Below are 27065 nucleotides of genomic sequence, written 5' to 3'. Positions count from 1 at the left end.
GCCACCGGGGAACCTCTGGCCGTCTCTGAGAAATCACAGCAAAAGCCAGATGACACAATGCCTTTGTCTCTGAGACAACACCAACTGCTATGAATTCTGGAAAACAAGCATGCAGGCAGTACAAGTTTTTCTAGCATACGTGACTGATCAAAACAGCCAACTCGGGGGAGGAGAGAACACGTCTCAGCCTTTGTCAAGCATGAAAACTTGTTTTCACACAAGACCTTCTGGGAGACTTGGTGAGAAGCTTGGTGGCAGCATTTAGGACCAAATGTATGCAGTTCAGGGATGTATTGCTATGACAGGCTCAAAAGCCAACCACATTAGCCAGGGCAGGAGGAAATAAAGATGTGTCTACTTTTGATTGGCAGAGGGTTGGGAATGTTGCATACTGGGATAAGAAAGCAAAGAGAGGCCTACCGTGAAGGTGGTGACTGTCACCGAGAGGCTATAATGCCACTCCAACATCCACCACAAGCCAGTGGCATCAGTGAATGCGTGGCTTTGGGAGTACAAAACACGCCGTAAAAACTAGAGCTATACATTTTTGCCGGCATTTCTTGTAATTGAACATAATGATCAGGGGAGAGCGCGGACGCAGTCCCCCACTACCAGAAATTATGCAGTCGAGATTCCCACATTTGGGGAATTCGCAGGGGTCAGCACAACCGAAGTGCAATGGCTGGGCCTCGCCCTGGGTGAACCACCTTCTTGATCATGGTATCTCCCCTGCCAGGTAAGTATGAGTTGGGAGCACCGGAGACAGGGCCCTAGCTCTGAGACACAGTTGTTTGGCTCACGGTGCCTGCAATGCATATTCACAGAGCCCAAAAGCCTTCGGTAACGCCTCGTCCTCCTTTGATACAGGATTTGTTGAAGTGAAGCAAACACTGCTGTGAAATGACTAGGCTGTGAAATGACATATAAATTAATTTATCACATTTCTTGGCTCCCGTCCTTTTATTCCCCTTGCCAAAACAGAGTAAAACTTCCTGAAAAGCCACCGGGTAACCTCTGGCCGTCTCTGAGAAATCACAGCAAAAGCCAGACGACACAATGCCTTTGTCTCTGAGACAACACCAACTGCTATGAATTCTGGAAAACAAGCATGCAGGCAGTACAAGTTTTTCTAGCACACGTGACTGATCAAAACAGCCATCTCGGGGGAGGAGAGAACACGTCTCAGCCTTTGTCAAGCATGAAAACTTGTTTTCACACAAGACCTTCTGGGAGACTTGGTGAGAAGCTTGGTGGCAGCATTTAGGACCAAATGTATGCAGGTCAGGGATGTATTGCTAAGACAGGCTCAAAAGCCAACCACATTAGCCAGGGCAGGAGGAAATAAAGATGTGTCTACTTTTGATTGGCAGAGGGTTGGGAATGTTGCATACTGGGATAGGAAAGCAAAGAGAGGCCTACCGTGAAGGTGGTGACTGTCACCGAGAGGCTATAATGCCACTCCAACATCCACCACAAGCCAGTGGCATCAGTGAATGCGTGGCTTTGGGAGTACAAAACACGCCGTAAAAACTAGAGCTATACATTTTTGCCGGCATTTCTTGTAATTGAACATAATGATCAGGGGAGAGCGCGAACGCAGTCCCCCACTACCAGAAATTATGCAGTCGAGATTCCCACATTTGGGGAATTCGCAGGGGTCAGCACAACCGAAGTGCAATGGCTGGGCCTCGCCCTGGGTGAACCACCTTCTTGATCATGGTATCTCCCCTGCCAGGTAAGTATGAGTTGGGAGCACCGGAGACAGGGCCCTAGCTCTGAGACACAGTTGTTTGGCTCACGGTGCCTGCAATGCATATTCACAGAGCCCAAAAGCCTTCGGTAACGCCTCGTCCTCCTTTGATACAGGATTTGTTGAAGTGAAGCAAACACTGCTGTGAAATGACTAGGCTGTGAAATGACATATAAATTAATTTATCACATTTCTTGGCTCCCGTCCTTTTATTCCCCTTGCCAAAACAGAGTAAAACTTCCTGAAAAGCCACCGGGGAACCTCTGGCCGTCTCTGAGAAATCACAGCAAAAGCCAGATGACACAATGCCTTTGTCTCTGAGACAACACCAACTGCTATGAATTCTGGAAAACAAGCATGCAGGCAGTACAAGTTTTTCTAGCATACGTGACTGATCAAAACAGCCATCTCGGGGGAGGAGAGAACACGTCTCAGCCTTTGTCAAGCACGAAAACTTGTTTTCACACAAGACCTTCTGGGAGACTTGGTGAGAAGCTTGGTGGCAGCATTTAGGACCAAATGTATGCAGTTCAGGGATGTATTGCTAAGACAGGCTCAAAAGCCAACCACATTAGCCAGGGCAGGAGGAAATAAAGATGTGTCTACTTTTGATTGGCAGAGGGTTGGGAATGTTGCATACTGGGATAGGAAAGCAAAGAGAGGCCTACCGTGAAGGTGGTGACTGTCACCGAGAGCCTCCTCTGCTGCTCAGGAACAGAGGGCCATGCTGACTCTGGTTTCTCTTCAAAGCGCACAAGTCTTTCGCCTTTTACTAAAGACTTCCGTGGAGAGGAACATCCATGAGTTGAATATATTTTTGGCAGGCTTTGCTGTATTGCTGAGCCTTTTGAAATTGTGAAAAGTCAAAGAGCTGTCCAACTTCAGAAACCATGTGTCCACAAAGGAGAGGTTGGGCGGAGGCGATAAGCAGCAGCCATTGTTATGCGTGCGTACGTACGAGGCACCACAACACGTGAGATTTGTGCCAAGAGCTCCGCACGGACATCCACCACTTGGGGGTTATCGCTTCTCGGCCTTTTGGCTAAGATCAAGTGTAGTATCTGTTCTTATCAGTTTAATATCTGATATGTCCTCTATAAGAGGACTACATATTAAGCCGATTTTTAGCACGAGGGGCTGAAATTTGGGGCTTGCTCCTTTCACTCCACGCATCGACCTAGCATTGCAGTGCCGCTGGGAACGGTGCACTCTGTTCTTACCTTGTACAAAACCAAGCACTCAAACAATTGTCCTGTTTCAAAAGTCAATTCACAGCGGGTGAAGGAAATGAAGGTAATGGTCCGGCAGAGAGAGAGAGCCAGTGTGTAGCACAGTCTCCTTTTGCCTTGAGTCTTGATTGAAGAACAATCCAGAAACTCTGATCAGGGGTTCCCAATTCCTTACGGATTGATATGGCTGCAGTAGATGTCTACTACACGTCTGTGCCTGACCATCCACGGCTCTCAGTGGGATCCCAATGAGCTTGAACTGGATTCCAAATTGAGTTGGAAGCCTTTGTCAAGCATGAAAACTTGTTTTCACACAAGACCTTCTGGGAGACTTGGTGGCAGCCTTTAGGACCAAATGTATGCAGTTCAGGGATGTATTGCTAAGACAGGCTCAAAAGCCAACCACATTAGCCAGGGCAGGAGGAAATAAAGATATGTCTACTTTTGATTGGCAGAGGGTTGGGAATGTTGCATACTGGGATAGGAAAGCAAAGAGAGGCCTACCGTGAAGGTGGTGACTGTCACCGAGAGGCTATAATGCCACTCCAACATCCACCACAAGCCAGTGGCATCAGTGAATGCGTGGCTTTGGGAGAACAAAACACGCCGTAAAAACTAGAGCTATACATTTTTGCCGGCATTTCTTGTAATTGAACATAATGATCAGGGGAGAGCGCGGACGCAGTCCCCCACTACCAGAAATTATGCAGTCGAGATTCCCACATTTGGGGAATTCGCAGGGGTCAGCACAACCGAAGTGCAATGGCTGGGCCTCGCCCTGGGTGAACCACCTTCTTGATCATGGTATCTCCCCTGCCAGGTAAGTATGAGTTGGGAGCGCCGGAGACAGGGCCCTAGCTCTGAGACACAGTTGTTTGGCTCACGGTGCCTGCAATGCATATTCGCAGAGCCCAAAAGCCTTCGGTAACGCCTCGTCCTCCTTTGATACAGGATTTGTTGAAGTGAAGCAAACACTGCTGTGAAATGACTAGGCTGTGAAATGACATATAAATTAATTTATCACATTTCTTGGCTCCCGTCCTTTTATTCCCCTTGCCAAAACAGAGTAAAACTTCCTGAAAAGCCACCGGGTAACCTCTGGCCGTCTCTGAGAAATCACAGCAAAAGCCAGACGACACAATGCCTTTGTCTCTGAGACAACACCAACTGCTATGAATTCTGGAAAACAAGCATGCAGGCAGTACAAGTTTTTCTAGCACACGTGACTGATCAAAACAGCCATCTCGGGGGAGGAGAGAACACGTCTCAGCCTTTGTCAAGCATGAAAACTTGTTTTCACACAAGACCTTCTGGGAGACTTGGTGAGAAGCTTGGTGGCAGCATTTAGGACCAAATGTATGCAGGTCAGGGATGTATTGCTAAGACAGGCTCAAAAGCCAACCACATTAGCCAGGGCAGGAGGAAATAAAGATGTGTCTACTTTTGATTGGCAGAGGGTTGGGAATGTTGCATACTGGGATAGGAAAGCAAAGAGAGGCCTACCGTGAAGGTGGTGACTGTCACCGAGAGGCTATAATGCCACTCCAACATCCACCACAAGCCAGTGGCATCAGTGAATGCGTGGCTTTGGGAGTACAAAACACGCCGTAAAAACTAGAGCTATACATTTTTGCCGGCATTTCTTGTAATTGAACATAATGATCAGGGGAGAGCGCGGACGCAGTCCCCCACTACCAGAAATTATGCAGTCGAGATTCCCACATTTGGGGAATTCGCAGGGGTCAGCACAACCGAAGTGCAATGGCTGGGCCTCGCCCTGGGTGAACCACCTTCTTGATCATGGTATCTCCCCTGCCAGGTAAGTATGAGTTGGGAGCACCGGAGACAGGGCCCTAGCTCTGAGACACAGTTGTTTGGCTCACAGTGCCTGCAATGCATATTCACAGAGCCCAAAAGCCTTCGGTAACGCCTCGTCCTCCTTTGATACAGGATTTGTTGAAGTGAAGCAAACACTGCTGTGAAATGACTAGGCTGTGAAATGACATATAAATTAATTTATCACATTTCTTGGCTCCCGTCCTTTTATTCCCCTTGCCAAAACAGAGTAAAACTTCCTGAAAAGCCACCGGGTAACCTCTGGCCGTCTCTGAGAAATCACAGCAAAAGCCAGACGACACAATGCCTTTGTCTCTGAGACAACACCAACTGCTATGAATTCTGGAAAACAAGCATGCAGGCAGTACAAGTTTTTCTAGCACACGTGACTGATCAAAACAGCCATCTCGGGGGAGGAGAGAACACGTCTCAGCCTTTGTCAAGCATGAAAACTTGTTTTCACACAAGACCTTCTGGGAGACTTGGTGAGAAGCTTGGTGGCAGCATTTAGGACCAAATGTATGCAGGTCAGGGATGTATTGCTAAGACAGGCTCAAAAGCCAACCACATTAGCCAGGGCAGGAGGAAATAAAGATGTGTCTACTTTTGATTGGCAGAGGGTTGGGAATGTTGCATACTGGGATAGGAAAGCAAAGAGAGGCCTACCGTGAAGGTGGTGACTGTCACCGAGAGGCTATAATGCCACTCCAACATCCACCACAAGCCAGTGGCATCAGTGAATGCGTGGCTTTGGGAGTACAAAACACGCCGTAAAAACTAGAGCTATACATTTTTGCCAGCATTTCTTGTAATTGAACATAATGATCAGGGGAGAGCGCGAACGCAGTCCCCCACTACCAGAAATTATGCAGTCGAGATTCCCACATTTGGGGAATTCGCAGGGGTCAGCACAACCGAAGTGCAATGGCTGGGCCTCGCCCTGGGTGAACCACCTTCTTGATCATGGTATCTCCCCTGCCAGGTAAGTATGAGTTGGGAGCACCGGAGACAGGGCCCTAGCTCTGAGACACAGTTGTTTGGCTCACGGTGCCTGCAATGCATATTCACAGAGCCCAAAAGCCTTCGGTAACGCCTCGTCCTCCTTTGATACAGGATTTGTTGAAGTGAAGCAAACACTGCTGTGAAATGACTAGGCTGTGAAATGACATATAAATTAATTCATCACATTTCTTGGCTCCCGTCCTTTTATTCCCCTTGCCAAAACAGAGTAAAACTTCCTGAAAAGCCACCGGGGAACCTCTGGCCGTCTCTGAGAAATCACAGCAAAAGCCAGATGACACAATGCCTTTGTCTCTGAGACAACACCAACTGCTATGAATTCTGGAAAACAAGCATGCAGGCAGTACAAGTTTTTCTAGCATACGTGACTGATCAAAACAGCCATCTCGGGGGAGGAGAGAACACGTCTCAGCCTTTGTCAAGCACGAAAACTTGTTTTCACACAAGACCTTCTGGGAGACTTGGTGAGAAGCTTGGTGGCAGCATTTAGGACCAAATGTATGCAGTTCAGGGATGTATTGCTAAGACAGGCTCAAAAGCCAACCACATTAGCCAGGGCAGGAGGAAATAAAGATGTGTCTACTTTTGATTGGCAGAGGGTTGGGAATGTTGCATACTGGGATAGGAAAGCAAAGAGAGGCCTACCGTGAAGGTGGTGACTGTCACCGAGAGCCTCCTCTGCTGCTCAGGAACAGAGGGCCATGCTGACTCTGGTTTCTCTTCAAAGCGCACAAGTCTTTCGCCTTTTACTAAAGACTTCCGTGGAGAGGAACATCCATGAGTTGAATATATTTTTGGCAGGCTTTGCTGTATTGCTGAGCCTTTTGAAATTGTGAAAAGTCAAAGAGCTGTCCAACTTCAGAAACCATGTGTCCACAAAGGAGAGGTTGGGCGGAGGCGATAAGCAGCAGCCATTGTTATGCGTGCGTACGTACGAGGCACCACAACACGTGAGATTTGTGCCAAGAGCTCCGCACGGACATCCACCACTTGGGGGTTATCGCTTCTCGGCCTTTTGGCTAAGATCAAGTGTAGTATCTGTTCTTATCAGTTTAATATCTGATATGTCCTCTATAAGAGGACTACATATTAAGCCGATTTTTAGCACGAGGGGCTGAAATTTGGAGCTTGCTCCTTTCACTCCACGCATCGACCTAGCATTGCAGTGCCGCTGGGAACGGTGCACTCTGTTCTTACCTTGTACAAAACCAAGCACTCAAACAATTGTCCTGTTTCAAAAGTCAATTCACAGCGGGTGAAGGAAATGAAGGTAATGGTCCGGCAGAGAGAGAGAGCCAGTGTGTAAGGGATACAGCGTCATAAGCACAGTCTCCTTTTGCCTTGAGTCTTGATTGAAGAACAATCCAGAAACTCTGATCAGGGGTTCCCAATTCCTTACGGATTGATATGGCTGCAGTAGATGTCTACTACACGTCTGTGCCTGACCATCCACGGCTCTCAGTGGGATCCCAATGAGCTTGAACTGGATTCCAAATTGAGTTGGAAGCCTTTGTCAAGCATGAAAACTTGTTTTCACACAAGACCTTCTGGGAGACTTGGTGGCAGCCTTTAGGACCAAATGTATGCAGTTCAGGGATGTATTGCTAAGACAGGCTCAAAAGCCAACCACATTAGCCAGGGCAGGAGGAAATAAAGATATGTCTACTTTTGATTGGCAGAGGGTTGGGAATGTTGCATACTGGGATAGGAAAGCAAAGAGAGGCCTACCGTGAAGGTGGTGACTGTCACCGAGAGGCTATAATGCCACTCCAACATCCACCACAAGCCAGTGGCATCAGTGAATGCGTGGCTTTGGGAGAACAAAACACGCCGTAAAAACTAGAGCTATACATTTTTGCCGGCATTTCTTGTAATTGAACATAATGATCAGGGGAGAGCGCGGACGCAGTCCCCCACTACCAGAAATTATGCAGTCGAGATTCCCACATTTGGGGAATTCGCAGGGGTCAGCACAACCGAAGTGCAATGGCTGGGCCTCGCCCTGGGTGAACCACCTTCTTGATCATGGTATCTCCCCTGCCAGGTAAGTATGAGTTGGGAGCGCCGGAGACAGGGCCCTAGCTCTGAGACACAGTTGTTTGGCTCACGGTGCCTGCAATGCATATTCACAGAGCCCAAAAGCCTTCGGTAACGCCTCGTCCTCCTTTGATACAGGATTTGTTGAAGTGAAGCAAACACTGCTGTGAAATGACTAGGCTGTGAAATGACATATAAATTAATTTATCACATTTCTTGGCTCCCGTCCTTTTATTCCCCTTGCCAAAACAGAGTAAAACTTCCTGAAAAGCCACCGGGGAACCTCTGGCCGTCTCTGAGAAATCACAGCAAAAGCCAGATGACACAATGCCTTTGTCTCTGAGACAACACCAACTGCTATGAATTCTGGAAAACAAGCATGCAGGCAGTACAAGTTTTTCTAGCATACGTGACTGATCAAAACAGCCATCTCGGGGGAGGAGAGAACACGTCTCAGCCTTTGTCAAGCACGAAAACTTGTTTTCACACAAGACCTTCTGGGAGACTTGGTGAGAAGCTTGGTGGCAGCATTTAGGACCAAATGTATGCAGTTCAGGGATGTATTGCTAAGACAGGCTCAAAAGCCAACCACATTAGCCAGGGCAGGAGGAAATAAAGATGTGTCTACTTTTGATTGGCAGAGGGTTGGGAATGTTGCATACTGGGATAGGAAAGCAAAGAGAGGCCTACCGTGAAGGTGGTGACTGTCACCGAGAGCCTCCTCTGCTGCTCAGGAACAGAGGGCCATGCTGACTCTGGTTTCTCTTCAAAGCGCACAAGTCTTTCGCCTTTTACTAAAGACTTCCGTGGAGAGGAACATCCATGAGTTGAATATATTTTTGGCAGGCTTTGCTGTATTGCTGAGCCTTTTGAAATTGTGAAAAGTCAAAGAGCTGTCCAACTTCAGAAACCATGTGTCCACAAAGGAGAGGTTGGGCGGAGGCGATAAGCAGCAGCCATTGTTATGCGTGCGTACGTACGAGGCACCACAACACGTGAGATTTGTGCCAAGAGCTCCGCACGGACATCCACCACTTGGGGGTTATCGCTTCTCGGCCTTTTGGCTAAGATCAAGTGTAGTATCTGTTCTTATCAGTTTAATATCTGATATGTCCTCTATAAGAGGACTACATATTAAGCCGATTTTTAGCACGAGGGGCTGAAATTTGGGGCTTGCTCCTTTCACTCCACGCATCGACCTAGCATTGCAGTGCCGCTGGGAACGGTGCACTCTGTTCTTACCTTGTACAAAACCAAGCACTCAAACAATTGTCCTGTTTCAAAAGTCAATTCACAGCGGGTGAAGGAAATGAAGGTAATGGTCCGGCAGAGAGAGAGAGCCAGTGTGTAGCACAGTCTCCTTTTGCCTTGAGTCTTGATTGAAGAACAATCCAGAAACTCTGATCAGGGGTTCCCAATTCCTTACGGATTGATATGGCTGCAGTAGATGTCTACTACACGTCTGTGCCTGACCATCCACGGCTCTCAGTGGGATCCCAATGAGCTTGAACTGGATTCCAAATTGAGTTGGAAGCCTTTGTCAAGCATGAAAACTTGTTTTCACACAAGACCTTCTGGGAGACTTGGTGGCAGCCTTTAGGACCAAATGTATGCAGTTCAGGGATGTATTGCTAAGACAGGCTCAAAAGCCAACCACATTAGCCAGGGCAGGAGGAAATAAAGATATGTCTACTTTTGATTGGCAGAGGGTTGGGAATGTTGCATACTGGGATAGGAAAGCAAAGAGAGGCCTACCGTGAAGGTGGTGACTGTCACCGAGAGGCTATAATGCCACTCCAACATCCACCACAAGCCAGTGGCATCAGTGAATGCGTGGCTTTGGGAGAACAAAACACGCCGTAAAAACTAGAGCTATACATTTTTGCCGGCATTTCTTGTAATTGAACATAATGATCAGGGGAGAGCGCGGACGCAGTCCCCCACTACCAGAAATTATGCAGTCGAGATTCCCACATTTGGGGAATTCGCAGGGGTCAGCACAACCGAAGTGCAATGGCTGGGCCTCGCCCTGGGTGAACCACCTTCTTGATCATGGTATCTCCCCTGCCAGGTAAGTATGAGTTGGGAGCGCCGGAGACAGGGCCCTAGCTCTGAGACACAGTTGTTTGGCTCACGGTGCCTGCAATGCATATTCGCAGAGCCCAAAAGCCTTCGGTAACGCCTCGTCCTCCTTTGATACAGGATTTGTTGAAGTGAAGCAAACACTGCTGTGAAATGACTAGGCTGTGAAATGACATATAAATTAATTTATCACATTTCTTGGCTCCCGTCCTTTTATTCCCCTTGCCAAAACAGAGTAAAACTTCCTGAAAAGCCACCGGGTAACCTCTGGCCGTCTCTGAGAAATCACAGCAAAAGCCAGACGACACAATGCCTTTGTCTCTGAGACAACACCAACTGCTATGAATTCTGGAAAACAAGCATGCAGGCAGTACAAGTTTTTCTAGCACACGTGACTGATCAAAACAGCCATCTCGGGGGAGGAGAGAACACGTCTCAGCCTTTGTCAAGCATGAAAACTTGTTTTCACACAAGACCTTCTGGGAGACTTGGTGAGAAGCTTGGTGGCAGCATTTAGGACCAAATGTATGCAGGTCAGGGATGTATTGCTAAGACAGGCTCAAAAGCCAACCACATTAGCCAGGGCAGGAGGAAATAAAGATGTGTCTACTTTTGATTGGCAGAGGGTTGGGAATGTTGCATACTGGGATAGGAAAGCAAAGAGAGGCCTACCGTGAAGGTGGTGACTGTCACCGAGAGGCTATAATGCCACTCCAACATCCACCACAAGCCAGTGGCATCAGTGAATGCGTGGCTTTGGGAGTACAAAACACGCCGTAAAAACTAGAGCTATACATTTTTGCCGGCATTTCTTGTAATTGAACATAATGATCAGGGGAGAGCGCGGACGCAGTCCCCCACTACCAGAAATTATGCAGTCGAGATTCCCACATTTGGGGAATTCGCAGGGGTCAGCACAACCGAAGTGCAATGGCTGGGCCTCGCCCTGGGTGAACCACCTTCTTGATCATGGTATCTCCCCTGCCAGGTAAGTATGAGTTGGGAGCACCGGAGACAGGGCCCTAGCTCTGAGACACAGTTGTTTGGCTCACAGTGCCTGCAATGCATATTCACAGAGCCCAAAAGCCTTCGGTAACGCCTCGTCCTCCTTTGATACAGGATTTGTTGAAGTGAAGCAAACACTGCTGTGAAATGACTAGGCTGTGAAATGACATATAAATTAATTTATCACATTTCTTGGCTCCCGTCCTTTTATTCCCCTTGCCAAAACAGAGTAAAACTTCCTGAAAAGCCACCGGGTAACCTCTGGCCGTCTCTGAGAAATCACAGCAAAAGCCAGACGACACAATGCCTTTGTCTCTGAGACAACACCAACTGCTATGAATTCTGGAAAACAAGCATGCAGGCAGTACAAGTTTTTCTAGCACACGTGACTGATCAAAACAGCCATCTCGGGGGAGGAGAGAACACGTCTCAGCCTTTGTCAAGCATGAAAACTTGTTTTCACACAAGACCTTCTGGGAGACTTGGTGAGAAGCTTGGTGGCAGCATTTAGGACCAAATGTATGCAGGTCAGGGATGTATTGCTAAGACAGGCTCAAAAGCCAACCACATTAGCCAGGGCAGGAGGAAATAAAGATGTGTCTACTTTTGATTGGCAGAGGGTTGGGAATGTTGCATACTGGGATAGGAAAGCAAAGAGAGGCCTACCGTGAAGGTGGTGACTGTCACCGAGAGGCTATAATGCCACTCCAACATCCACCACAAGCCAGTGGCATCAGTGAATGCGTGGCTTTGGGAGTACAAAACACGCCGTAAAAACTAGAGCTATACATTTTTGCCAGCATTTCTTGTAATTGAACATAATGATCAGGGGAGAGCGCGAACGCAGTCCCCCACTACCAGAAATTATGCAGTCGAGATTCCCACATTTGGGGAATTCGCAGGGGTCAGCACAACCGAAGTGCAATGGCTGGGCCTCGCCCTGGGTGAACCACCTTCTTGATCATGGTATCTCCCCTGCCAGGTAAGTATGAGTTGGGAGCACCGGAGACAGGGCCCTAGCTCTGAGACACAGTTGTTTGGCTCACGGTGCCTGCAATGCATATTCACAGAGCCCAAAAGCCTTCGGTAACGCCTCGTCCTCCTTTGATACAGGATTTGTTGAAGTGAAGCAAACACTGCTGTGAAATGACTAGGCTGTGAAATGACATATAAATTAATTCATCACATTTCTTGGCTCCCGTCCTTTTATTCCCCTTGCCAAAACAGAGTAAAACTTCCTGAAAAGCCACCGGGGAACCTCTGGCCGTCTCTGAGAAATCACAGCAAAAGCCAGATGACACAATGCCTTTGTCTCTGAGACAACACCAACTGCTATGAATTCTGGAAAACAAGCATGCAGGCAGTACAAGTTTTTCTAGCATACGTGACTGATCAAAACAGCCATCTCGGGGGAGGAGAGAACACGTCTCAGCCTTTGTCAAGCACGAAAACTTGTTTTCACACAAGACCTTCTGGGAGACTTGGTGAGAAGCTTGGTGGCAGCATTTAGGACCAAATGTATGCAGTTCAGGGATGTATTGCTAAGACAGGCTCAAAAGCCAACCACATTAGCCAGGGCAGGAGGAAATAAAGATGTGTCTACTTTTGATTGGCAGAGGGTTGGGAATGTTGCATACTGGGATAGGAAAGCAAAGAGAGGCCTACCGTGAAGGTGGTGACTGTCACCGAGAGCCTCCTCTGCTGCTCAGGAACAGAGGGCCATGCTGACTCTGGTTTCTCTTCAAAGCGCACAAGTCTTTCGCCTTTTACTAAAGACTTCCGTGGAGAGGAACATCCATGAGTTGAATATATTTTTGGCAGGCTTTGCTGTATTGCTGAGCCTTTTGAAATTGTGAAAAGTCAAAGAGCTGTCCAACTTCAGAAACCATGTGTCCACAAAGGAGAGGTTGGGCGGAGGCGATAAGCAGCAGCCATTGTTATGCGTGCGTACGTACGAGGCACCACAACACGTGAGATTTGTGCCAAGAGCTCCGCACGGACATCCACCACTTGGGGGTTATCGCTTCTCGGCCTTTTGGCTAAGATCAAGTGTAGTATCTGTTCTTATCAGTTTAATATCTGATATGTCCTCTATAAGAGGACTACATATTAAGCCGATTTTTAGCACGAGGGGCTGAAATTTGGAGCTTGCTCCTTTCACTCCACGCATCGACCTAGCATTGCAGTGCCGCTGGGAACGGTGCACTCTGTTCTTACCTTGTACAAAACCAAGCACTCAAACAATTGTCCTGTTTCAAAAGTCAATTCACAGCGGGTGAAGGAAATGAAGGTAATGGTCCGGCAGAGAGAGAGAGCCAGTGTGTAAGGGATACAGCGTCATAAGCACAGTCTCCTTTTGCCTTGAGTCTTGATTGAAGAACAATCCAGAAACTCTGATCAGGGGTTCCCAATTCCTTACGGATTGATATGGCTGCAGTAGATGTCTACTACACGTCTGTGCCTGACCATCCACGGCTCTCAGTGGGATCCCAATGAGCTTGAACTGGATTCCAAATTGAGTTGGAAGCCTTTGTCAAGCATGAAAACTTGTTTTCACACAAGACCTTCTGGGAGACTTGGTGGCAGCCTTTAGGACCAAATGTATGCAGTTCAGGGATGTATTGCTAAGACAGGCTCAAAAGCCAACCACATTAGCCAGGGCAGGAGGAAATAAAGATATGTCTACTTTTGATTGGCAGAGGGTTGGGAATGTTGCATACTGGGATAGGAAAGCAAAGAGAGGCCTACCGTGAAGGTGGTGACTGTCACCGAGAGGCTATAATGCCACTCCAACATCCACCACAAGCCAGTGGCATCAGTGAATGCGTGGCTTTGGGAGAACAAAACACGCCGTAAAAACTAGAGCTATACATTTTTGCCGGCATTTCTTGTAATTGAACATAATGATCAGGGGAGAGCGCGGACGCAGTCCCCCACTACCAGAAATTATGCAGTCGAGATTCCCACATTTGGGGAATTCGCAGGGGTCAGCACAACCGAAGTGCAATGGCTGGGCCTCGCCCTGGGTGAACCACCTTCTTGATCATGGTATCTCCCCTGCCAGGTAAGTATGAGTTGGGAGCGCCGGAGACAGGGCCCTAGCTCTGAGACACAGTTGTTTGGCTCACGGTGCCTGCAATGCATATTCACAGAGCCCAAAAGCCTTCGGTAACGCCTCGTCCTCCTTTGATACAGGATTTGTTGAAGTGAAGCAAACACTGCTGTGAAATGACTAGGCTGTGAAATGACATATAAATTAATTTATCACATTTCTTGGCTCCCGTCCTTTTATTCCCCTTGCCAAAACAGAGTAAAACTTCCTGAAAAGCCACCGGGGAACCTCTGGCCGTCTCTGAGAAATCACAGCAAAAGCCAGATGACACAATGCCTTTGTCTCTGAGACAACACCAACTGCTATGAATTCTGGAAAACAAGCATGCAGGCAGTACAAGTTTTTCTAGCATACGTGACTGATCAAAACAGCCATCTCGGGGGAGGAGAGAACACGTCTCAGCCTTTGTCAAGCACGAAAACTTGTTTTCACACAAGACCTTCTGGGAGACTTGGTGAGAAGCTTGGTGGCAGCATTTAGGACCAAATGTATGCAGTTCAGGGATGTATTGCTAAGACAGGCTCAAAAGCCAACCACATTAGCCAGGGCAGGAGGAAATAAAGATGTGTCTACTTTTGATTGGCAGAGGGTTGGGAATGTTGCATACTGGGATAGGAAAGCAAAGAGAGGCCTACCGTGAAGGTGGTGACTGTCACCGAGAGGCTATAATGCCACTCCAACATCCACCACAAGCCAGTGGCATCAGTGAATGCGTGGCTTTGGGAGTACAAAACACGCCGTAAAAACTAGAGCTATACATTTTTGCCGGCATTTCTTGTAATTGAACATAATGATCAGGGGAGAGCGCGGACGCAGTCCCCCACTACCAGAAATTATGCAGTCGAGATTCCCACATTTGGGGAATTCACAGGGGTCAGCACAACCGAAGTGCAATGGCTGGGCCTCGCCCTGGGTGAACCACCTTCTTGATCATGGTATCTCCCCTGCCAGGTAAGTATGAGTTGGGAGCACCGGAGACAGGGCCCTAGCTCTGAGACACAGTTGTTTGGCTCACGGTGCCTGCAATGCATATTCACAGAGCCCAAAAGCCTTCGGTAACGCCTCGTCCTCCTTTGATACAGGATTTGTTGAAGTGAAGCAAACACTGCTGTGAAATGACTAGGCTGTGAAATGACATATAAATTAATTTATCACATTTCTTGGCTCCCGTCCTTTTATTCCCCTTGCCAAAACAGAGTAAAACTTCCTGAAAAGCCACCGGGTAACCTCTGGCCGTCTCTGAGAAATCACAGCAAAAGCCAGACGACACAATGCCTTTGTCTCTGAGACAACACCAACTGCTATGAATTCTGGAAAACAAGCATGCAGGCAGTACAAGTTTTTCTAGCACACGTGACTGATCAAAACAGCCATCTCGGGGGAGGAGAGAACACGTCTCAGCCTTTGTCAAGCATGAAAACTTGTTTTCACACAAGACCTTCTGGGAGACTTGGTGAGAAGCTTGGTGGCAGCATTTAGGACCAAATGTATGCAGGTCAGGGATGTATTGCTAAGACAGGCTCAAAAGCCAACCACATTAGCCAGGGCAGGAGGAAATAAAGATGTGTCTACTTTTGATTGGCAGAGGGTTGGGAATGTTGCATACTGGGATAGGAAAGCAAAGAGAGGCCTACCGTGAAGGTGGTGACTGTCACCGAGAGGCTATAATGCCACTCCAACATCCACCACAAGCCAGTGGCATCAGTGAATGCGTGGCTTTGGGAGTACAAAACACGCCGTAAAAACTAGAGCTATACATTTTTGCCGGCATTTCTTGTAATTGAACATAATGATCAGGGGAGAGCGCGAACGCAGTCCCCCACTACCAGAAATTATGCAGTCGAGATTCCCACATTTGGGGAATTCGCAGGGGTCAGCACAACCGAAGTGCAATGGCTGGGCCTCGCCCTGGGTGAACCACCTTCTTGATCATGGTATCTCCCCTGCCAGGTAAGTATGAGTTGGGAGCACCGGAGACAGGGCCCTAGCTCTGAGACACAGTTGTTTGGCTCACGGTGCCTGCAATGCATATTCACAGAGCCCAAAAGCCTTCGGTAACGCCTCGTCCTCCTTTGATACAGGATTTGTTGAAGTGAAGCAAACACTGCTGTGAAATGACTAGGCTGTGAAATGACATATAAATTAATTTATCACATTTCTTGGCTCCCGTCCTTTTATTCCCCTTGCCAAAACAGAGTAAAACTTCCTGAAAAGCCACCGGGGAACCTCTGGCCGTCTCTGAGAAATCACAGCAAAAGCCAGATGACACAATGCCTTTGTCTCTGAGACAACACCAACTGCTATGAATTCTGGAAAACAAGCATGCAGGCAGTACAAGTTTTTCTAGCATACGTGACTGATCAAAACAGCCATCTCGGGGGAGGAGAGAACACGTCTCAGCCTTTGTCAAGCACGAAAACTTGTTTTCACACAAGACCTTCTGGGAGACTTGGTGAGAAGCTTGGTGGCAGCATTTAGGACCAAATGTATGCAGTTCAGGGATGTATTGCTAAGACAGGCTCAAAAGCCAACCACATTAGCCAGGGCAGGAGGAAATAAAGATGTGTCTACTTTTGATTGGCAGAGGGTTGGGAATGTTGCATACTGGGATAGGAAAGCAAAGAGAGGCCTACCGTGAAGGTGGTGACTGTCACCGAGAGCCTCCTCTGCTGCTCAGGAACAGAGGGCCATGCTGACTCTGGTTTCTCTTCAAAGCGCACAAGTCTTTCGCCTTTTACTAAAGACTTCCGTGGAGAGGAACATCCATGAGTTGAATATATTTTTGGCAGGCTTTGCTGTATTGCTGAGCCTTTTGAAATTGTGAAAAGTCAAAGAGCTGTCCAACTTCAGAAACCATGTGTCCACAAAGGAGAGGTTGGGCGGAGGCGATAAGCAGCAGCCATTGTTATGCGTGCGTACGTACAAGGCACCACAACACGTGAGATTTGTGCCAAGAGCTCCGCACGGACATCCACCACTTGGGGGTTATCGCTTCTCGGCCTTTTGGCTAAGATCAAGTGTAGTATCTGTTCTTATCAGTTTAATATCTGATATGTCCTCTATAAGAGGACTACATATTAAGCCGATTTTTAGCACGAGGGGCTGAAATTTGGGGCTTGCTCCTTTCACTCCACGCATCGACCTAGCATTGCAGTGCCGCTGGGAACGGTGCACTCTGTTCTTACCTTGTACAAAACCAAGCACTCAAACAATTGTCCTGTTTCAAAAGTCAATTCACAGCGGGTGAAGGAAATGAAGGTAATGGTCCGGCAGAGAGAGAGAGCCAGTGTGTAAGGGATACAGCGTCATAAGCACAGTCTCCTTTTGCCTTGAGTCTTGATTGAAGAACAATCCAGAAACTCTGATCAGGGGTTCCCAATTCCTTACGGATTGATATGGCTGCAGTAGATGTCTACTACACGTCTGTGCCTGACCATCCACGGCTCTCAGTGGGATCCCAATGAGCTTGAACTGGATTCCAAATTGAGTTGGAAGCCTTTGTCAAGCATGAAAACTTGTTTTCACACAAGACCTTCTGGGAGACTTGGTGGCAGCCTTTAGGACCAAATGTATGCAGTTCAGGGATGTATTGCTAAGACAGGCTCAAAAGCCAACCACATTAGCCAGGGCAGGAGGAAATAAAGATGTGTCTACTTTTGATTGGCAGAGGGTTGGGAATGTTGCATACTGGGATAGGAAAGCAAAGAGAGGCCTACCGTGAAGGTGGTGACTGTCACCGAGAGGCTATAATGCCACTCCAACATCCACCACAAGCCAGTGGCATCAGTGAATGCGTGGCTTTGGGAGTACAAAACACGCCGTAAAAACTAGAGCTATACATTTTTGCCAGCATTTCTTGTAATTGAACATAATGATCAGGGGAGAGCGCGGACGCAGTCCCCCACTACCAGAAATTATGCAGTCGAGATTCCCACATTTGGGGAATTCGCAGGGGTCAGCACAACCGAAGTGCAATGGCTGGGCCTCGCCCTGGGTGAACCACCTTCTTGATCATGGTATCTCCCCTGCCAGGTAAGTATGAGTTGGGAGCACCGGAGACAGGGCCCTAGCTCTGAGACACAGTTGTTTGGCTCACGGTGCCTGCAATGCATATTCACAGAGCCCAAAAGCCTTCGGTAACGCCTCGTCCTCCTTTGATACAGGATTTGTTGAAGTGAAGCAAACACTGCTGTGAAATGACTAGGCTGTGAAATGACATATAAATTAATTTATCACATTTCTTGGCTCCCGTCCTTTTATTCCCCTTGCCAAAACAGAGTAAAACTTCCTGAAAAGCCACCGGGGAACCTCTGGCCGTCTCTGAGAAATCACAGCAAAAGCCAGATGACACAATGCCTTTGTCTCTGAGACAACACCAACTGCTATGAATTCTGGAAAACAAGCATGCAGGCAGTACAAGTTTTTCTAGCATACGTGACTGATCAAAACAGCCATCTCGGGGGAGGAGAGAACACGTCTCAGCCTTTGTCAAGCATGAAAACTTGTTTTCACACAAGACCTTCTGGGAGACTTGGTGAGAAGCTTGGTGGCAGCATTTAGGACCAAATGTATGCAGGTCAGGGATGTATTGCTAAGACAGGCTCAAAAGCCAACCACATTAGCCAGGGCAGGAGGAAATAAAGATGTGTCTACTTTTGATTGGCAGAGGGTTGGGAATGTTGCATACTGGGATAGGAAAGCAAAGAGAGGCCTACCGTGAAGGTGGTGACTGTCACCGAGAGGCTATAATGCCACTCCAACATCCACCACAAGCCAGTGGCATCAGTGAATGCGTGGCTTTGGGAGTACAAAACACGCCGTAAAAACTAGAGCTATACATTTTTGCCAGCATTTCTTGTAATTGAACATAATGATCAGGGGAGAGCGCGAACGCAGTCCCCCACTACCAGAAATTATGCAGTCGAGATTCCCACATTTGGGGAATTCGCAGGGGTCAGCACAACCGAAGTGCAATGGCTGGGCCTCGCCCTGGGTGAACCACCTTCTTGATCATGGTATCTCCCCTGCCAGGTAAGTATGAGTTGGGAGCACCGGAGACAGGGCCCTAGCTCTGAGACACAGTTGTTTGGCTCACGGTGCCTGCAATGCATATTCACAGAGCCCAAAAGCCTTCGGTAACGCCTCGTCCTCCTTTGATACAGGATTTGTTGAAGTGAAGCAAACACTGCTGTGAAATGACTAGGCTGTGAAATGACATATAAATTAATTCATCACATTTCTTGGCTCCCGTCCTTTTATTCCCCTTGCCAAAACAGAGTAAAACTTCCTGAAAAGCCACCGGGGAACCTCTGGCCGTCTCTGAGAAATCACAGCAAAAGCCAGATGACACAATGCCTTTGTCTCTGAGACAACACCAACTGCTATGAATTCTGGAAAACAAGCATGCAGGCAGTACAAGTTTTTCTAGCATACGTGACTGATCAAAACAGCCATCTCGGGGGAGGAGAGAACACGTCTCAGCCTTTGTCAAGCACGAAAACTTGTTTTCACACAAGACCTTCTGGGAGACTTGGTGAGAAGCTTGGTGGCAGCATTTAGGACCAAATGTATGCAGTTCAGGGATGTATTGCTAAGACAGGCTCAAAAGCCAACCACATTAGCCAGGGCAGGAGGAAATAAAGATGTGTCTACTTTTGATTGGCAGAGGGTTGGGAATGTTGCATACTGGGATAGGAAAGCAAAGAGAGGCCTACCGTGAAGGTGGTGACTGTCACCGAGAGCCTCCTCTGCTGCTCAGGAACAGAGGGCCATGCTGACTCTGGTTTCTCTTCAAAGCGCACAAGTCTTTCGCCTTTTACTAAAGACTTCCGTGGAGAGGAACATCCATGAGTTGAATATATTTTTGGCAGGCTTTGCTGTATTGCTGAGCCTTTTGAAATTGTGAAAAGTCAAAGAGCTGTCCAACTTCAGAAACCATGTGTCCACAAAGGAGAGGTTGGGCGGAGGCGATAAGCAGCAGCCATTGTTATGCGTGCGTACGTACGAGGCACCACAACACGTGAGATTTGTGCCAAGAGCTCCGCACGGACATCCACCACTTGGGGGTTATCGCTTCTCGGCCTTTTGGCTAAGATCAAGTGTAGTATCTGTTCTTATCAGTTTAATATCTGATATGTCCTCTATAAGAGGACTACATATTAAGCCGATTTTTAGCACGAGGGGCTGAAATTTGGGGCTTGCTCCTTTCACTCCACGCATCGACCTAGCATTGCAGTGCCGCTGGGAACGGTGCACTCTGTTCTTACCTTGTACAAAACCAAGCACTCAAACAATTGTCCTGTTTCAAAAGTCAATTCACAGCGGGTGAAGGAAATGAAGGTAATGGTCCGGCAGAGAGAGAGAGCCAGTGTGTAAGGGATACAGCGTCATAAGCACAGTCTCCTTTTGCCTTGAGTCTTGATTGAAGAACAATCCAGAAACTCTGATCAGGGGTTCCCAATTCCTTACGGATTGATATGGCTGCAGTAGATGTCTACTACACGTCTGTGCCTGACCATCCACGGCTCTCAGTGGGATCCCAATGAGCTTGAACTGGATTCCAAATTGAGTTGGAAGCCTTTGTCAAGCATGAAAACTTGTTTTCACACAAGACCTTCTGGGAGACTTGGTGGCAGCCTTTAGGACCAAATGTATGCAGTTCAGGGATGTATTGCTAAGACAGGCTCAAAAGCCAACCACATTAGCCAGGGCAGGAGGAAATAAAGATGTGTCTACTTTTGATTGGCAGAGGGTTGGGAATGTTGCATACTGGGATAGGAAAGCAAAGAGAGGCCTACCGTGAAGGTGGTGACTGTCACCGAGAGGCTATAATGCCACTCCAACATCCACCACAAGCCAGTGGCATCAGTGAATGCGTGGCTTTGGGAGTACAAAACACGCCGTAAAAACTAGAGCTATACATTTTTGCCAGCATTTCTTGTAATTGAACATAATGATCAGGGGAGAGCGCGGACGCAGTCCCCCACTACCAGAAATTATGCAGTCGAGATTCCCACATTTGGGGAATTCGCAGGGGTCAGCACAACCGAAGTGCAATGGCTGGGCCTCGCCCTGGGTGAACCACCTTCTTGATCATGGTATCTCCCCTGCCAGGTAAGTATGAGTTGGGAGCACCGGAGACAGGGCCCTAGCTCTGAGACACAGTTGTTTGGCTCACGGTGCCTGCAATGCATATTCACAGAGCCCAAAAGCCTTCGGTAACGCCTCGTCCTCCTTTGATACAGGATTTGTTGAAGTGAAGCAAACACTGCTGTGAAATGACTAGGCTGTGAAATGACATATAAATTAATTTATCACATTTCTTGGCTCCCGTCCTTTTATTCCCCTTGCCAAAACAGAGTAAAACTTCCTGAAAAGCCACCGGGGAACCTCTGGCCGTCTCTGAGAAATCACAGCAAAAGCCAGATGACACAATGCCTTTGTCTCTGAGACAACACCAACTGCTATGAATTCTGGAAAACAAGCATGCAGGCAGTACAAGTTTTTCTAGCATACGTGACTGATCAAAACAGCCATCTCGGGGGAGGAGAGAACACGTCTCAGCCTTTGTCAAGCATGAAAACTTGTTTTCACACAAGACCTTCTGGGAGACTTGGTGAGAAGCTTGGTGGCAGCATTTAGGACCAAATGTATGCAGGTCAGGGATGTATTGCTAAGACAGGCTCAAAAGCCAACCACATTAGCCAGGGCAGGAGGAAATAAAGATGTGTCTACTTTTGATTGGCAGAGGGTTGGGAATGTTGCATACTGGGATAGGAAAGCAAAGAGAGGCCTACCGTGAAGGTGGTGACTGTCACCGAGAGGCTATAATGCCACTCCAACATCCACCACAAGCCAGTGGCATCAGTGAATGCGTGGCTTTGGGAGTACAAAACACGCCGTAAAAACTAGAGCTATACATTTTTGCCAGCATTTCTTGTAATTGAACATAATGATCAGGGGAGAGCGCGAACGCAGTCCCCCACTACCAGAAATTATGCAGTCGAGATTCCCACATTTGGGGAATTCGCAGGGGTCAGCACAACCGAAGTGCAATGGCTGGGCCTCGCCCTGGGTGAACCACCTTCTTGATCATGGTATCTCCCCTGCCAGGTAAGTATGAGTTGGGAGCACCGGAGACAGGGCCCTAGCTCTGAGACACAGTTGTTTGGCTCACGGTGCCTGCAATGCATATTCACAGAGCCCAAAAGCCTTCGGTAACGCCTCGTCCTCCTTTGATACAGGATTTGTTGAAGTGAAGCAAACACTGCTGTGAAATGACTAGGCTGTGAAATGACATATAAATTAATTCATCACATTTCTTGGCTCCCGTCCTTTTATTCCCCTTGCCAAAACAGAGTAAAACTTCCTGAAAAGCCACCGGGGAACCTCTGGCCGTCTCTGAGAAATCACAGCAAAAGCCAGATGACACAATGCCTTTGTCTCTGAGACAACACCAACTGCTATGAATTCTGGAAAACAAGCATGCAGGCAGTACAAGTTTTTCTAGCATACGTGACTGATCAAAACAGCCATCTCGGGGGAGGAGAGAACACGTCTCAGCCTTTGTCAAGCACGAAAACTTGTTTTCACACAAGACCTTCTGGGAGACTTGGTGAGAAGCTTGGTGGCAGCATTTAGGACCAAATGTATGCAGTTCAGGGATGTATTGCTAAGACAGGCTCAAAAGCCAACCACATTAGCCAGGGCAGGAGGAAATAAAGATGTGTCTACTTTTGATTGGCAGAGGGTTGGGAATGTTGCATACTGGGATAGGAAAGCAAAGAGAGGCCTACCGTGAAGGTGGTGACTGTCACCGAGAGCCTCCTCTGCTGCTCAGGAACAGAGGGCCATGCTGACTCTGGTTTCTCTTCAAAGCGCACAAGTCTTTCGCCTTTTACTAAAGACTTCCGTGGAGAGGAACATCCATGAGTTGAATATATTTTTGGCAGGCTTTGCTGTATTGCTGAGCCTTTTGAAATTGTGAAAAGTCAAAGAGCTGTCCAACTTCAGAAACCATGTGTCCACAAAGGAGAGGTTGGGCGGAGGCGATAAGCAGCAGCCATTGTTATGCGTGCGTACGTACGAGGCACCACAACACGTGAGATTTGTGCCAAGAGCTCCGCACGGACATCCACCACTTGGGGGTTATCGCTTCTCGGCCTTTTGGCTAAGATCAAGTGTAGTATCTGTTCTTATCAGTTTAATATCTGATATGTCCTCTATAAGAGGACTACATATTAAGCCGATTTTTAGCACGAGGGGCTGAAATTTGGAGCTTGCTCCTTTCACTCCACGCATCGACCTAGCATTGCAGTGCCGCTGGGAACGGTGCACTCTGTTCTTACCTTGTACAAAACCAAGCACTCAAACAATTGTCCTGTTTCAAAAGTCAATTCACAGCGGGTGAAGGAAATGAAGGTAATGGTCCGGCAGAGAGAGAGAGCCAGTGTGTAAGGGATACAGCGTCATAAGCACAGTCTCCTTTTGCCTTGAGTCTTGATTGAAGAACAATCCAGAAACTCTGATCAGGGGTTCCCAATTCCTTACGGATTGATATGGCTGCAGTAGATGTCTACTACACGTCTGTGCCTGACCATCCACGGCTCTCAGTGGGATCCCAATGAGCTTGAACTGGATTCCAAATTGAGTTGGAAGCCTTTGTCAAGCATGAAAACTTGTTTTCACACAAGACCTTCTGGGAGACTTGGTGAGAAGCTTGGTGGCAGCCTTTAGGACCAAATGTATGCAGTTCAGGGATGTATTGCTAAGACAGGCTCAAAAGCCAACCACATTAGCCAGGGCAGGAGGAAATAAAGATGTGTCTACTTTTGATTGGCAGAGGGTTGGGAATGTTGCATACTGGGATAGGAAAGCAAAGAGAGGCCTACCGTGAAGGTGGTGACTGTCACCGAGAGCCTCCTCTGCTGCTCAGGAACAGAGGGCCATGCTGACTCTGGTTTCTCTTCAAAGCGCACAAGTCTTTCGCCTTTTACTAAAGACTTCCGTGGAGAGGAACATCCATGAGTTGAATATATTTTTGGCAGGCTTTGCTGTATTGCTGAGCCTTTTGAAATTGTGAAAAGTCAAAGAGCTGTCCAACTTCAGAAACCATGTGTCCACAAAGGAGAGGTTGGGCGGAGGCGATAAGCAGCAGCCATTGTTATGCGTGCGTACGTACGAGGCACCACAACACGTGAGATTTGTGCCAAGGGCTCCGCACGGACATCCACCACTTGGGGGTTATCGCTTCTCGGCCTTTTGGCTAAGATCAAGTGTAGTATCTGTTCTTATCAGTTTAATATCTGATATGTCCTCTATAAGAGGACTACATATTAAGCCGATTTTTAGCACGAGGGGCTGAAATTTGGAGCTTGCTCCTTTCACTCCACGCATCGACCTAGCATTGCAGTGCCGCTGGGAACGGTGCACTCTGTTCTTACCTTGTAGAAAACCAAGCACTCAAACAATTGTCCTGTTTCAAAAGTCAATTCACAGCGGGTGAAGGAAATGAAGGTAATGGTCCGGCAGAGAGAGAGAGAGCCAGTGTGTAAGGGATACAACGTCATAAGCACAGTCTCCTTTTGCCTTGAGTCTTGATTGAAGAACAATCCAGAAACTCTGATCAGGGGTTCCCAATTCCTTACGGATTGATATGGCTGCAGTAGATGTCTACTACACGTCTGTGCCTGACCATCCACGGCTCTCAGTGGGATCCCAATGAGCTTGAACTGGATTCCAAATTGAGTTGGAAGCCTTTGTCAAGCATGAAAACTTGTTTTCACACAAGACCTTCTGGGAGACTTGGTGAGAAGCTTGGTGGCAGCCTTTAGGACCAAATGTATGCAGTTCAGGGATGTATTGCTAAGACAGGCTCAAAAGCCAACCACATTAGCCAGGGCAGGAGGAAATAAAGATGTGTCTACTTTTGATTGGCAGAGGGTTGGGAATGTTGCATACTGGGATAGGAAAGCAAAGAGAGGCCTACCGTGAAGGTGGTGACTGTCACCGAGAGCCTCCTCTGCTGCTCAGGAACAGAGGGCCATGCTGACTCTGGTTTCTCTTCAAAGCGCACAAGTCTTTCGCCTTTTACTAAAGACTTCCGTGGAGAGGAACATCCATGAGTTGAATATATTTTTGGCAGGCTTTGCTGTATTGCTGAGCCTTTTGAAATTGTGAAAAGTCAAAGAGCTGTCCAACTTCAGAAACCATGTGTCCACAAAGGAGAGGTTGGGCGGAGGCGATAAGCAGCAGCCATTGTTATGCGTGCGTACGTGCGAGGCACCACAACACGTGAGATTTGTGCCAAGAGCTCCGCACGGACATCCACCACTTGGGGGTTATCGCTTCTCGGCCTTTTGGCTAAGATCAAGTGTAGTATCTGTTCTTATCAGTTTAATATCTGATATGTCCTCTATAAGAGGACTACATATTAAGCCGATTTTTAGCACGAGGGGCTGAAATTTGGAGCTTGCTCCTTTCACTCCACGCATCGACCTAGCATTGCAGTGCCGCTGGGAACGGTGCACTCTGTTCTTACCTTGTAGAAAACCAAGCACTCAAACAATTGTCCTGTTTCAAAAGTCAATTCACAGCGGGTGAAGGAAATGAAGGTAATGGTCCGGCAGAGAGAGAGAGAGCCAGTGTGTAAGGGATACAACGTCATAAGCACAGTCTCCTTTTGCCTTGTGTCTTGATTGAAGAACAATCCAGAAACTCTGATCAGGGGTTCCCAATTCCTTACGGATTGATATGGCTGCAGTAGATGTCTACTGCACGTCTGTGCCTGACCATCCACGGCTCTCAGTGGGATCCCAATGAGCTTGAACTGGATTCCAAATTGAGTTGGAAGCCTTTGTCAAGCATGAAAACTTGTTTTCACACAAGACCTTCTGGGAGACTTGGTGAGAAGCTTGGTGGCAGCCTTTAGGACCAAATGTATGCAGTTCAGGGATGTATTGCTAAGACAGGCTCAAAAGCCAACCACATTAGCCAGGGCAGGAGGAAATAAAGATGTGTCTACTTTTGATTGGCAGAGGGTTGGGAATGTTGCATACTGGGATAGGAAAGCAAAGAGAGGCCTACCGTGAAGGTGGTGACTGTCACCGAGAGCCTCCTCTGCTGCTCAGGAACAGAGGGCCATGCTGACTCTGGTTTCTCTTCAAAGCGCACAAGTCTTTCGCCTTTTACTAAAGACTTCCGTGGAGAGGAACATCCATGAGTTGAATATATTTTTGGCAGGCTTTGCTGTATTGCTGAGCCTTTTGAAATTGTGAAAAGTCAAAGAGCTGTCCAACTTCAGAAACCATGTGTCCACAAAGGAGAGGTTGGGCGGAGGCGATAAGCAGCAGCCATTGTTATGCGTGCGTACGTGCGAGGCACCACAACACGTGAGATTTGTGCCAAGGGCTCCGCACGGACATCCACCACTTGGGGGTTATCGCTTCTCGGCCTTTTGGCTAAGATCAAGTGTAGTATCTGTTCTTATCAGTTTAATATCTGATATGTCCTCTATAAGAGGACTACATATTAAGCCGATTTTTAGCACGAGGGGCTGAAATTTGGAGCTTGCTCCTTTCACTCCACGCATCGACCTAGCATTGCAGTGCCGCTGGGAACGGTGCACTCTGTTCTTACCTTGTAGAAAACCAAGCACTCAAACAACTGTCCTGTTTCAAAAGTCAATTCACAGCGGGTGAAGGAAATGAAGGTAATGGTCCGGCAGAGAGAGAGAGAGCCAGTGTGTAAGGGATACAACGTCATAAGCACAGTCTCCTTTTGCCTTGAGTCTTGATTGAAGAACAATCCAGAAACTCTGATCAGGGGTTCCCAATTCCTTACGGATTGATATGGCTGCAGTAGATGTCTACTGCACGTCTGTGCCTGACCATCCACGGCTCTCAGTGGGATCCCAATGAGCTTGAACTGGATTCCAAATTGAGTTGGAAGCCTTTGTCAAGCATGAAAACTTGTTTTCACACAAGACCTTCTGGGA

General features: G+C 47.8%; 36 non-coding genes across 36 annotated transcripts; 20 read left to right on the top strand and 16 right to left on the bottom strand.

Moving 5' to 3' along the window:
- Window positions 1–580: 580 nt before the first annotated feature.
- Window positions 581–744, bottom strand: LOC138413171 (U1 spliceosomal RNA). The gene has a single exon (XR_011245507.1). It is a non-coding gene; the product is annotated as a U1 spliceosomal RNA (small nuclear RNA).
- Window positions 745–1579: 835 nt separating this feature from the next.
- Window positions 1580–1743, bottom strand: LOC138412669 (U1 spliceosomal RNA). The gene has a single exon (XR_011245004.1). It is a non-coding gene; the product is annotated as a U1 spliceosomal RNA (small nuclear RNA).
- A 735-nt stretch (window positions 1744–2478) lies between these two features.
- Window positions 2479–2591, top strand: LOC138412771 (U5 spliceosomal RNA). Its single transcript, XR_011245106.1, has one exon. It is a non-coding gene; the product is annotated as a U5 spliceosomal RNA (small nuclear RNA).
- A 181-nt stretch (window positions 2592–2772) lies between these two features.
- On the top strand, window positions 2773–2964 carry LOC138412515 (U2 spliceosomal RNA). The gene has a single exon (XR_011244865.1). It is a non-coding gene; the product is annotated as a U2 spliceosomal RNA (small nuclear RNA).
- A 679-nt stretch (window positions 2965–3643) lies between these two features.
- On the bottom strand, window positions 3644–3807 carry LOC138413160 (U1 spliceosomal RNA). Its single transcript, XR_011245496.1, has one exon. It is a non-coding gene; the product is annotated as a U1 spliceosomal RNA (small nuclear RNA).
- Window positions 3808–4642: 835 nt separating this feature from the next.
- LOC138413149 (U1 spliceosomal RNA) lies at window positions 4643–4806 on the bottom strand. The gene has a single exon (XR_011245485.1). It is a non-coding gene; the product is annotated as a U1 spliceosomal RNA (small nuclear RNA).
- Window positions 4807–5641: 835 nt separating this feature from the next.
- On the bottom strand, window positions 5642–5805 carry LOC138412558 (U1 spliceosomal RNA). The gene has a single exon (XR_011244908.1). It is a non-coding gene; the product is annotated as a U1 spliceosomal RNA (small nuclear RNA).
- Window positions 5806–6540: 735 nt separating this feature from the next.
- Window positions 6541–6653, top strand: LOC138412770 (U5 spliceosomal RNA). The gene has a single exon (XR_011245105.1). It is a non-coding gene; the product is annotated as a U5 spliceosomal RNA (small nuclear RNA).
- A 181-nt stretch (window positions 6654–6834) lies between these two features.
- Window positions 6835–7026, top strand: LOC138413265 (U2 spliceosomal RNA). Its single transcript, XR_011245602.1, has one exon. It is a non-coding gene; the product is annotated as a U2 spliceosomal RNA (small nuclear RNA).
- A 697-nt stretch (window positions 7027–7723) lies between these two features.
- Window positions 7724–7887, bottom strand: LOC138413138 (U1 spliceosomal RNA). The gene has a single exon (XR_011245474.1). It is a non-coding gene; the product is annotated as a U1 spliceosomal RNA (small nuclear RNA).
- Window positions 7888–8622: 735 nt separating this feature from the next.
- Window positions 8623–8735, top strand: LOC138412769 (U5 spliceosomal RNA). Its single transcript, XR_011245104.1, has one exon. It is a non-coding gene; the product is annotated as a U5 spliceosomal RNA (small nuclear RNA).
- A 181-nt stretch (window positions 8736–8916) lies between these two features.
- Window positions 8917–9108, top strand: LOC138412514 (U2 spliceosomal RNA). Its single transcript, XR_011244864.1, has one exon. It is a non-coding gene; the product is annotated as a U2 spliceosomal RNA (small nuclear RNA).
- A 679-nt stretch (window positions 9109–9787) lies between these two features.
- On the bottom strand, window positions 9788–9951 carry LOC138413127 (U1 spliceosomal RNA). The gene has a single exon (XR_011245463.1). It is a non-coding gene; the product is annotated as a U1 spliceosomal RNA (small nuclear RNA).
- Window positions 9952–10786: 835 nt separating this feature from the next.
- On the bottom strand, window positions 10787–10950 carry LOC138413116 (U1 spliceosomal RNA). Its single transcript, XR_011245452.1, has one exon. It is a non-coding gene; the product is annotated as a U1 spliceosomal RNA (small nuclear RNA).
- Window positions 10951–11785: 835 nt separating this feature from the next.
- On the bottom strand, window positions 11786–11949 carry LOC138413399 (U1 spliceosomal RNA). Its single transcript, XR_011245738.1, has one exon. It is a non-coding gene; the product is annotated as a U1 spliceosomal RNA (small nuclear RNA).
- Window positions 11950–12684: 735 nt separating this feature from the next.
- LOC138412768 (U5 spliceosomal RNA) lies at window positions 12685–12797 on the top strand. Its single transcript, XR_011245103.1, has one exon. It is a non-coding gene; the product is annotated as a U5 spliceosomal RNA (small nuclear RNA).
- Window positions 12798–12978: 181 nt separating this feature from the next.
- Window positions 12979–13170, top strand: LOC138413264 (U2 spliceosomal RNA). The gene has a single exon (XR_011245601.1). It is a non-coding gene; the product is annotated as a U2 spliceosomal RNA (small nuclear RNA).
- Window positions 13171–13867: 697 nt separating this feature from the next.
- LOC138413105 (U1 spliceosomal RNA) lies at window positions 13868–14031 on the bottom strand. Its single transcript, XR_011245441.1, has one exon. It is a non-coding gene; the product is annotated as a U1 spliceosomal RNA (small nuclear RNA).
- An 835-nt stretch (window positions 14032–14866) lies between these two features.
- LOC138413136 (U1 spliceosomal RNA) lies at window positions 14867–15030 on the bottom strand. The gene has a single exon (XR_011245472.1). It is a non-coding gene; the product is annotated as a U1 spliceosomal RNA (small nuclear RNA).
- An 835-nt stretch (window positions 15031–15865) lies between these two features.
- LOC138413288 (U1 spliceosomal RNA) lies at window positions 15866–16029 on the bottom strand. Its single transcript, XR_011245625.1, has one exon. It is a non-coding gene; the product is annotated as a U1 spliceosomal RNA (small nuclear RNA).
- A 735-nt stretch (window positions 16030–16764) lies between these two features.
- LOC138412767 (U5 spliceosomal RNA) lies at window positions 16765–16877 on the top strand. The gene has a single exon (XR_011245102.1). It is a non-coding gene; the product is annotated as a U5 spliceosomal RNA (small nuclear RNA).
- Window positions 16878–17058: 181 nt separating this feature from the next.
- Window positions 17059–17250, top strand: LOC138412513 (U2 spliceosomal RNA). The gene has a single exon (XR_011244863.1). It is a non-coding gene; the product is annotated as a U2 spliceosomal RNA (small nuclear RNA).
- Window positions 17251–17947: 697 nt separating this feature from the next.
- On the bottom strand, window positions 17948–18111 carry LOC138413094 (U1 spliceosomal RNA). The gene has a single exon (XR_011245430.1). It is a non-coding gene; the product is annotated as a U1 spliceosomal RNA (small nuclear RNA).
- Window positions 18112–18946: 835 nt separating this feature from the next.
- LOC138413177 (U1 spliceosomal RNA) lies at window positions 18947–19110 on the bottom strand. Its single transcript, XR_011245513.1, has one exon. It is a non-coding gene; the product is annotated as a U1 spliceosomal RNA (small nuclear RNA).
- Window positions 19111–19845: 735 nt separating this feature from the next.
- LOC138412766 (U5 spliceosomal RNA) lies at window positions 19846–19958 on the top strand. The gene has a single exon (XR_011245101.1). It is a non-coding gene; the product is annotated as a U5 spliceosomal RNA (small nuclear RNA).
- Window positions 19959–20139: 181 nt separating this feature from the next.
- LOC138412512 (U2 spliceosomal RNA) lies at window positions 20140–20331 on the top strand. The gene has a single exon (XR_011244862.1). It is a non-coding gene; the product is annotated as a U2 spliceosomal RNA (small nuclear RNA).
- Window positions 20332–21028: 697 nt separating this feature from the next.
- Window positions 21029–21192, bottom strand: LOC138413083 (U1 spliceosomal RNA). The gene has a single exon (XR_011245419.1). It is a non-coding gene; the product is annotated as a U1 spliceosomal RNA (small nuclear RNA).
- An 835-nt stretch (window positions 21193–22027) lies between these two features.
- LOC138413066 (U1 spliceosomal RNA) lies at window positions 22028–22191 on the bottom strand. Its single transcript, XR_011245402.1, has one exon. It is a non-coding gene; the product is annotated as a U1 spliceosomal RNA (small nuclear RNA).
- A 735-nt stretch (window positions 22192–22926) lies between these two features.
- Window positions 22927–23039, top strand: LOC138412765 (U5 spliceosomal RNA). Its single transcript, XR_011245100.1, has one exon. It is a non-coding gene; the product is annotated as a U5 spliceosomal RNA (small nuclear RNA).
- A 181-nt stretch (window positions 23040–23220) lies between these two features.
- On the top strand, window positions 23221–23412 carry LOC138413263 (U2 spliceosomal RNA). Its single transcript, XR_011245600.1, has one exon. It is a non-coding gene; the product is annotated as a U2 spliceosomal RNA (small nuclear RNA).
- A 609-nt stretch (window positions 23413–24021) lies between these two features.
- On the top strand, window positions 24022–24134 carry LOC138412764 (U5 spliceosomal RNA). The gene has a single exon (XR_011245099.1). It is a non-coding gene; the product is annotated as a U5 spliceosomal RNA (small nuclear RNA).
- A 181-nt stretch (window positions 24135–24315) lies between these two features.
- Window positions 24316–24507, top strand: LOC138413262 (U2 spliceosomal RNA). Its single transcript, XR_011245599.1, has one exon. It is a non-coding gene; the product is annotated as a U2 spliceosomal RNA (small nuclear RNA).
- Window positions 24508–25118: 611 nt separating this feature from the next.
- LOC138412762 (U5 spliceosomal RNA) lies at window positions 25119–25231 on the top strand. The gene has a single exon (XR_011245097.1). It is a non-coding gene; the product is annotated as a U5 spliceosomal RNA (small nuclear RNA).
- A 181-nt stretch (window positions 25232–25412) lies between these two features.
- LOC138413261 (U2 spliceosomal RNA) lies at window positions 25413–25604 on the top strand. The gene has a single exon (XR_011245598.1). It is a non-coding gene; the product is annotated as a U2 spliceosomal RNA (small nuclear RNA).
- A 611-nt stretch (window positions 25605–26215) lies between these two features.
- Window positions 26216–26328, top strand: LOC138412761 (U5 spliceosomal RNA). Its single transcript, XR_011245096.1, has one exon. It is a non-coding gene; the product is annotated as a U5 spliceosomal RNA (small nuclear RNA).
- A 181-nt stretch (window positions 26329–26509) lies between these two features.
- On the top strand, window positions 26510–26701 carry LOC138413259 (U2 spliceosomal RNA). Its single transcript, XR_011245596.1, has one exon. It is a non-coding gene; the product is annotated as a U2 spliceosomal RNA (small nuclear RNA).
- Window positions 26702–27065: the final 364 nt, after the last annotated feature.

The sequence above is a fragment of the Paralichthys olivaceus genome, chromosome 12, assembly GCF_024713975.1.
Source record: "Paralichthys olivaceus isolate ysfri-2021 chromosome 12, ASM2471397v2, whole genome shotgun sequence".
Taxonomy (NCBI): Eukaryota; Metazoa; Chordata; class Actinopteri; order Pleuronectiformes; family Paralichthyidae; genus Paralichthys; species Paralichthys olivaceus.
Note: the sequence above shows the minus strand (reverse complement) of the source record. Positions and strands in the feature narration are given on the sequence as shown.